Source organism: Cherax quadricarinatus, chromosome 19 (assembly GCF_038502225.1).
Source record: "Cherax quadricarinatus isolate ZL_2023a chromosome 19, ASM3850222v1, whole genome shotgun sequence".
NCBI lineage: Eukaryota > Metazoa > Arthropoda > Malacostraca > Decapoda > Parastacidae > Cherax > Cherax quadricarinatus.
This window is the reverse complement of record NC_091310.1, coordinates 32,031,992-32,039,447: the sequence shown is the minus strand read 5'-3', so window position 1 is coordinate 32,039,447 and position 7,456 is coordinate 32,031,992. Positions and strand designations below refer to the sequence as shown.

Here is a 7,456-nt window from a genome sequence, read left to right as displayed (position 1 = left end):
GCTTGTCTCTCTCTCTTTCTCTGTCCTTCTTGACCTCCTCTTCTTCTTGCGCATCCTCCTCTTCTTCATTTTCTTTCTTAGTCTCCTTCTTCGTCCTCGTTCTCATAACCTTCCGTATTTCATTTTCTTTCCCTCTTCTTTTTCCTCTACTGCTTCCTTTACCTGTATTTCCTATTCTTTCTAATTTTATTCTATTTATACAAATAATCCGTGCATAGAAGAGAGAGAGAGAAGCTTATGACGACGTTTAGGTCTGACATTTGGTCCAAGTCGGGTCAAAACGTGGTCATAAACTTTTCTCTCATAATAATAATCATAACAGCAATAATAATAATAATAATAATAATAATAATAATAATAATAATAATAATAATAAGTGTACTGTTCAACTTATGGCATTGTGCCCTTTTATTCTTTATTCTATATTTTCCTCCTCTTCATCCCTTCCTCCTATTCTTCCTTCCTTTTCCTCCTGTTATTCCCCCTCCAGCCGTCCCCAGCCGTCGGCAGCACTCCAGCCACTCAGAGGTTGGCAGGAGCGGGGGGTTCAGGTCTCCCCGCGCCTGCCACTACAGTCTCACTCTGGCTATCGTGTGAGGTAGACACAACGTCCCTGGCTCGCTCAAACCTCTATCCCCTTCCTTCCCCCTAGATACGTAATCATATCCACGTTAAGCTGACGACTCTAAGCCCTTATCCGGCCTTATCTACAGACGTGACTCGTCAGAGTGGATATAGTGATCAGAGATCCCTTTTTTTTTTCCTTCATACTGAAAGGTACTCACTGAAAAACTCTGATTCTTCCATCTTTTTTTAATATTCCATTTTTATTGTAATAAAAACAGAAAAAAATAGCGTTGTGTATATTTTTTACACGGTTTTTTTGGACTTCATTTTTTGAGGTGGTCATGATGAGAATTTTGAGCCGTGTTTGGATCGGTGGGTGGTGAGTGGGCGTCTCTTCCCTGGCGGTGGGCGGTTTGGGCGTGGGTGGTATTCCCAGAGCTGCAATGATTCTATCTCTGGCTGCCTAAGGTAAGTCATTACTATTGAACATCATAACATGTAAGGGAATCCATATATAAGATTCAATTTATATATATATATATATATATATATATATATATATATATATATATATATATATATATATATATATATCTCTCTATATAATATATATATATATATATATATATATATATATATATATATATATATATATATATATATATATACACATATATATAAATATATATACATACATATAAATATATATATATATATATATATATATATATATATATATATATATATATATATATATATATATATATATATATATATATATATATATATATATATATATATATATATATATATATATATATATATATATATATATACATATATATATATATATATATATATATATATATATATATATATATATATATATACATAAATATATACATCTATATAATATACTTATTAACAGTAGTTGAGACAAGAGCTACATTCTGAATTCTGTGGTTGTTGGAGTATTGCAAAATCCTGTACTAGGGATGCAGATGGCGGTCTCCGTATTGAAGCTGTCACGAGTGTTTCTGATCAGAGGAGAATACCTACCCTAGGCTCAAGTCTCTGCTTTTCCTCTTAAAAAAGTGTATATACACTCTTTTCATTTTGATTAAATGTACAAACTGAATATATGTATGTATATATATATATATATATATATATATATATATATATATATATATATATATATATATATATATATATATATATATATATATATATATATATATATATATATATATATATATAGTTGGATAAGGTTAAATTAAATTGCGCTTCTTGTAATAAGAGTAGGTAAGTTTTCTAAGGTTCTTTTGGTACAAAAATATATCTTTAAACGTTAATAGCATTGCTATTTAATCCAAAACCTCAACTTTTACCTATATATATATATATATGTATATATATATATATATATATATATATATATATATATATATATATATATATATATATATATACATTATATATATATATATATATATATATATATATATATATATATATATATATATATATATATATATATATATATGTATCAATAAGAACACTGCAACTAGCTGTGGATTCGAACCCATGTCGTTTTGTTGAGCGAAAATCGCATGACGCTCCAACCCACTGGACCACAAAATCTTACAAGAATCAAGCACCCAGCAGAGTTAGCTCATAGCATTGTGTCCTCTTAATTTCTCAGATTATGGCCGACAGGTTTCCTCAAGAGGAAGACCATTAACCTAGGTTGTCTAGAGCCTTTGAGAGGGTCCACCGTTTAATAATTACCCATGGAGGATATTCTCGCACGCTTCATATTTTCAGAGATATTCCTACACAGGGTAAATTGTGTTTCCCACCCCGGTGATGCATCGTTATTCTTGAATACTCCCACAGGGGGTAAATTATTAATCTGGTAATTAATTATCGGAGGGAAGGTATTTTTTTCCCTGATAACGTTACGCTGTAAATTTAACATAGCAGAGGAAATGAAAGAGGCTTTTTTTATTTTATTTATTTATTATTATTATTATTATTGTTATTATTATTATTATTATCAATAATAATTTTAATAGTTGTCATAGAATTAGTCGAAGTAATTTTGGCGGTAATATAAATAGCTGTTGTTCTTGTAGCAACAGTAGTAGAAGCAGTAGTAGTAGATGTTATTCTTGTTGTTCTTGTAATGGTAAAAGTAATTTTACCCATGAAACCCGTAATTAAGGAAGTAATTAGAAAACTCCTTAGTCGAAGATGTGGGCAGTAGTCATCGATGACCTTGACCGAGATCCTAGTCAGGATCCTGGCGATTAGGCTGGTATAGATACTGACCACGATCCTGTCCCCGATCTTAGCCATCTTTCTGGCCATGATCCAGTTTATGATTCTAGTTTGTTGCCTTGGCCATGATCCTAGTTAGTTGTCCTGGACATGATCCTAGTAAGTTGTCCTGGCCATTATTCCAGTTGTCCGGGCCATTATTCTAGTTAGTTGTCCTGCCCATGATCCTAATAAGTTGCCCGGGCCAATATTGTAGTTAGTCGTCCTGGCCTTCATCCTAGCTAGTTGTCCTGGTCATGATCTTGGCCATGAATGAAAAAATTGTTCAGGAAGTTCTTCGTAAGAAGAACTTTTCGCCTGCATTAGGAACTTCACTTTATCTACAATATAATAAGGGGGTAAAAAATATTTGCATTATTGACAATAAAGAAATTATAATTAAATATTTGTTCCTGGTGTATTTAACAATGTTAGCAAAATGAGAACAAATGGAACATTGCTATAGGTTTAGCTACTTAGTTACACCAATCAAAACAAGCTAAAAATCAATTGTAAGGGCCAAGTTTCCAAATGTACGTCTGTATGTGTGTGTATGAGTGTGTGTGTGTGTGTGTGTGTGTGTGTGTGTGTGTGTGTGTGTGTGTGTGTGTGTGTGTGTGTGTGTATGAGAGAGAGAGGAAGTGTTTGTCTTCCTGGGATCAGGAATCACCTATGAAGTCCTCATAGGTGATCTCAAGTACTCGAAACATCTCAGGGAGCCACTTCAAAGTAAGAATTTTAATCTTTTAATTAAACCATTTTTTCTTGGGGGGGGGGAATGAATCATTAAAGCACACCGCCAACAATAGTAAAGAAAAGAGATAGTTTTGCTAAACAAGCTTTAACTGGGAAAATATTTACTTGTTTTTAATCTGTGTAAAGGTTATAGAAAAACCACATGTGAACCACAATAAAGATGCCTCCGGTGTTGCACATGTCTTATTCATTTACCATTTAAAGTTCCACCCAGAACGAAAGGTTATTAGAATTAAATATTGTTCCGCTTGTTCTCTTCCTGTTCATAAAGAACATTCTTTGCGACAGGGGTAAAAAAAAAAAACCAGAGAGGTGTGTGAAGAAAGGTGTTTTGATGATAATCAAATGTTTTTAATACGAGGTTTGAGCTACCATCTCTTTCCGTGCCTCAAAACCTGACTACCTCTCATTCACCCTATGTTCCGTATGATCTCTACGGGTGAAGCACTCTGCCATGAATAATTATGAGGAACTTGTTGTTGGGTGATGGGGCGTAAATGGAGTTGGTTGTTGTTGTGTTCAAATGGCGGTGGTGATAGTGGTACTGTTGGTGGTGACAGTGTTAATGGTGGTGACAGTGGTACAGTTGGTGGTGACATGTGTTAATGGTGGTGATAGTGGTACTGTTGGTGGTGACAGCTGTGTTAATGGTGGCAATAGTGGTACTGTTGGTGGTGACAGTTGTGTTAATGGTGGTGATAGTGGTAATGTTGGTGGTGACATTTGTGTTGATGGTGGTGATAGTGATACTGTTGTTGGTGACAGTTGTGTAAATGGTGATGATAGTTTTCTTGGCAGTGGTAGTGGTACTACTGATGGTGATAGTGGTGCTATAGGTGGTGATAGTTGTACTGTTGGAGGTGATAGTGTTTTTGGTGGTGATAGTGTTGTTGTTGTTGGTGGTAGTTGCGTTGCGGCAAGACGCACTCTTGTTGAAGAGAATGGTATTGCTGCAGTAAGACGCGCGCTTGTAGATGATTGTGACTGTTCATGTTGTGGCAAGATGCACTCTTGTCAGGGATGACGACTAGTGGTGTTGCAGGAAGGCGCACTCTAGTACAGGATGATAGTGTTGCAGCGAGACTCACTCTTGAAGATAAAGACACATGTGCAACAGTTTGTGGTATCTTTACTGATGAAACGTTTCGCCTACAGAGTAGGCTTTTTCAATCATATACAAAGGGAGCAGATGATGTAATCAGTCCATCATCCTTGGAAAAAAAGTATTTGAGGTGGTCAGTCCCTCAGCCTGGAGAAGAGTTCAGCTCCTTGATCTGGAACGATATGAAATTGAAGCAAGAGAACTCTTCTCCAGGCTGAGGGACTGACCACCGTAAATCCTTTTTCTCCAAGGTTGATGGACTGATTACATCTTCTTTATTTTATTACTACATCAATAAAGATACCCCTCTATTGCACATGCGTCTGAATCTTCAATTTGTCATTACTTTATACCATTTTCAACAAGACGCACTCTTGCAGAGAATGATAGTGTTGCAGCAAGACGCACTCTTGCAGAGAATGATAGTGTTGCAGCAAGACGCACTCTTGTTGTGCATGTAGAGAGTAGGGAGAATAACTGTGATGATGCAATTCTGAAGGGAGAAGATATGTTTATATTAATGGTACACAATTCCGAGGAAGCCTGTGATGCTGGTTTCTTCTCTCGAATACAGAGACTAGTTTTAAGCTGGAAAAAGTGGAGAGGTAGTTTAATATGTTCGGTCAGTCTTGAAGTTGTTTTGAGGTGTTTAGTCCCTCGGCCTTGAAGTTGTGTTGAGGAGTTCAGTCTCTCAGCCTTATATAATTCATTTTAAGGTGGTCAGTCTTGAGAAAAAGTCATATAAGGAGCTCAGTTCCTCAGTTTTGAAGAAATTATTTCAAGTTGTTTAGTCCCCTCAACCTTTATAGGTCGAGACATGTTGTTGGTGAGACAATACTTACTTGATTTACCTGGAAACTTAATGATCTTAAATAACAAAAGAAAAGAGATTGGTGGCTGTTATTTCGATGGTAATGGAGGAGGCTGGGTGGTGGTTACGATGATAGACGGTGGTAGAGAAAGTGGTAACAATGGTGGTGGTTGAGATGGAGTGTAGGGTGATGGGAAGGGACGGAGTGGTGGTTGTGTTGGAGGGGAATATGGCGGAGAGAATGATTGTAGTGGTGGAGGAGGAAGGTGGTAAGGAAGGGAAAATGTTGATGATGGATGGAGAGGTGGTGTAGTGAGAATGATGTGCATATGAGGTTAAGAGGAGGGTAATGATGTGCATGTGAGTGGAAGAGGAGGGTAAGGATGCAGAGAAGTGATATAAGACGAGAAGCTGGTGATGATGCTTTTAAACAGCAATTGTGTTGGACATTTCTGAGAAGGATGTGATGTTAGAGGAAGTGTTGTTGTAGGAGGAGTTGGTGGTGTTGGAGGATGTGGTATTATTAAGAGGTGCTGGCGATACTGGAGGTGGTGATATTGGAAGCGTTACTGGTGTTGGAGTTAGTAGGAGTGGAAGAGATGGTGTGATTTGTAGGAAATATTTTGAGGTGGGTTTGAAGGAAGCATAGGAAGTTGTAGACGTGCTAGAGGGAAAGGGTATGGTAGTGGCGCTGAACACAGAGGTGGAGCTGACGAAGGAGTAGGTCGAGTTGAAACAGCTATCCTAGGACACAAAGCGAAATTTAAAACAGCAACTATGCTTTTAAAAATCCCGATGCGAATATCACAACAACAAATACAATACAAAGTACTCGGTTCACACCACAATGAACTCAAACTACCAACTGCGACATTTATCTAAAAATCTGCCAAGCAAAATAAGTCTTTAACCACTAGAACAAATTTAACAACGACCTTCACGAGAATACAGTAAGTTAGTCTCCTCGTCATATCTCTGTCCATCAATTTTCCCTCTAGTTATCTGGCTCTCCACCTGCGTTGAAATATACTGGTATATTCCAAAGGTTTCATATTAATGTGGAACTAATACCGATGAATTTATATTAATAGCTATTGCGGAAATACGCATATATCTATTTTTCCCCCTCTGAAAACTGTTCGCGTTTCATTTCCATTCGTAACGTGAGCTAAAAATTCATATTAAAGAGTTATTTGAATCCCAAGTTATTGATTTGTCAGTGCTGATATATTTATATTTAAAAAAATTAGTGGAGAACTCATTGGGAATGTAATTGAATGTCAGTCAGAAAATTTGGGAACTGCTGTGTATTCACCAATACAATTAAAAAGAGACAGGTCTGCGCTGTCCAGCAACGAAGAGGCTTCACATTTCAAACGCTAAACCGCACAAACAACAAAAGGTCACGGCAATAAGGATAATATAATTTCAGGAGGGCTTAGGAAGAGGATTAAAAAGTGCACAATAGAAAAAAAATAGTAAGGGATATCTTTATTTCAGGCTCGATCCTCTGTTTCTGTATCTACACACACACACACACACACACACACACACACACACACACACACACACACACACACACACACACACACACACACACAGTAAAAATATGAAATATAATCTGAGTGCTTTCATGTCCTGATGGAGCCCCTATGCTACCCCGGAAGGATGGTAAACAGATTGCCTGGCACTACACCTGTGCCGCCACTTTGGCGGACACCTACTTGCCATACTCTGAAGCTGAAGGGGGTGGAGCCGCCAGTTACAGGATGACCCAGAAGATCCGAAAATATGAGTACGTGCCGCCTTACTATAACTTCATCCCAGTTAGGTCGGAGACCCTTGGAGCATGGGGCAAGTGTGCTCTAAAATTCTTGAGAAAGCTGGGTGACAAGCTC

At 37.0% G+C, this 7,456-nt stretch overlaps 1 protein-coding gene across 1 annotated transcript in view; it reads left to right on the top strand.

The window, feature by feature from the left end:
• The first annotated feature begins 575 nt into the window (after positions 1-575).
• The window catches only part of LOC128688105 (opioid-binding protein/cell adhesion molecule-like), a 360,262-nt gene continuing 353,381 nt past the window's right edge, over positions 576-7,456 (top strand). The window contains exon 1 of the mRNA XM_070086636.1: positions 576-1,035. The gene's annotated coding sequence lies outside the window, so the exon portion shown is untranslated. The remainder of the gene's footprint in view (positions 1,036-7,456) is intronic.